Below are 2,035 nucleotides of genomic sequence, written 5' to 3'. Positions count from 1 at the left end.
CTAGTTTTGTTCGCGCAAATAAATATAATAATACCACAATAGAACTGCAAGCGTTATGAAACCATTCTATCTGATATTTCTTCGATGACTAATCCTAAAATAAAGAATGCAAAATAGCGCCGTTTGCGGTTGCAGTGAGGCTATATGGGAATTAAAGATTTACAAAACTTTTTGAATCTCTCTTTTACATTTTATATATCTACAAAGATTACACAAGAAATATAAATGTAGTTGATATTATGTCCAGAATTAAATATGTTAACATGAAGTTTTAACAATGCTTTATTATAATGCTTTTACTATTATTTCAAGCATTGTAAGATTTTGATATATCGCTTTAAAGTGATTAAAGTGAGATAATAGTGATGCTATTGCCGAAATGTGAGAATTATCTCGCGAGAGACGCAAGAGAAGCGTCTTATCGCGACCAAATTTCGCATAGCTCGCGGGCTCGGTGCACACACGCGAACGCTCATCATCATGCGATACTCGGTTCGGGTAAACGTTGAACGTCGATACTCGTGCGGATCATGGCAATCGCTTTTGGTCGTTACCCCGCTTTTTGCGGCAGCAGAAATGAGGCGTCAAATGACTGAGGCCGGGGTCCCCCGTCCGCACCAGACTTCGGCCATTTGTTGCAGAGTTTCTTTCTGACGTCCAATTGAGTTTGCGGTTTAACTCGTTGAGCAGTACGGAGGCAAACGCATCTGTGTTACTCGGGGCTCCTTCGCATTTTACTTCCGCTTAAATCGATCGGCGCGCGCGAGGCAACGCAGCCGAACTTTTGTGCGCGGTAAGAAAGCGAGGATTGCTACCCTGGATGGCGTTTTTTTCCCGCGGGAACGATTACTCCTGCCTTCGTGTCTCCCTACGAGTTTTTTCGGAAAGCTTCATCAGGTTCGCGCGAAAATGTTGGGATCAGAAGACTTGAGACTTTGGTTTTTATATTTATTGTATAATGCCATTGATGAAATTTGCTCGAAATATAATCGCAAATTATAATTTGAAGTAATTAATCTAAATGTATCTATGTAGTAATGCAATTACAACACTGAAAAAAAGGTTTGGTTATAATAACCTAAGGCTTGGTGAAATAGCTTAAACTAAAGGGTTTAGTGATTATGACGAAATATTTGGTTAATGTTAACAATGTTGGTTAATGTTAGCAAATTCGGTTAACATTAACCAAATATTTCGTCATAATCACTAAACCCTTTAGTTGAAGCTATTTCACCAAGCCTTAGGTTATTATAACCAAACCTTTTTTCAGTGAAGGTATAAAATATATTACGTGCATTAATTGTAGTGAATAAATAAAACTTGAATTTATTCCGCCATGTTTGATATTTAAGCGGATGTAAGCATTGCAACTTAATTAATTGTAAGTTAATAATACTTTGACACGAGAGCAATTAATGTTATTTTCTAAATGCGTGATAGAAGGAGGAAAACACAGTATATACTAATGCCGGGAATTCATTCTTTTACCTTTGAATCACTGCAGAGTGATGCTTATTGTTTTCGTTGGAAGGTATTGAAATAATTCACGTGTCCCGCAAAGGAATTTTCTCGATGTGTGTTTTCCCGCAATCCGCTCACCGTGATCGTCGTTAACTGTTCGTTCGCATTGCCGACGTACAGAAAGTCGTACAAAACAGCAGAGCTGAACGACAGTACACAAACCGGACCTTCGTCGTTCTCGCATTTGTTTGCCCCGCCATTTCATTCAGTCTTTTGTCCTTCGCACTTTCAAGTGCTCCGCCATTCGCCCGGATTACGTTTGGCGTGACAATTAACGAAACGAAGGCTTGGGCATCGTCAAATGGGGTTACTTTACTTTCTCTCTCCCTTGGGTAACTTTTAGACATTTTTGGTAAAAAGGTTTATAATTAAATTTTGCATGATGTTCCCACCTTAAGTAACGTGATGAACATTTGCGCAATTTTAACTGCGAAACTTTACCATAAATGTTTTCACCGAAGATAGACCGAAGTTACGCGCAGAGAGAGAGAGAGAGAGAGAGAGAGAGAGAGAG

Source organism: Temnothorax curvispinosus, unplaced genomic scaffold, assembly GCF_003070985.1.
Source record: "Temnothorax curvispinosus isolate PA1 unplaced genomic scaffold, ASM307098v1 QBEX01008590.1, whole genome shotgun sequence".
NCBI classification, from domain to species: domain Eukaryota; kingdom Metazoa; phylum Arthropoda; class Insecta; order Hymenoptera; family Formicidae; genus Temnothorax; species Temnothorax curvispinosus.
Note: the sequence above shows the minus strand (reverse complement) of the source record.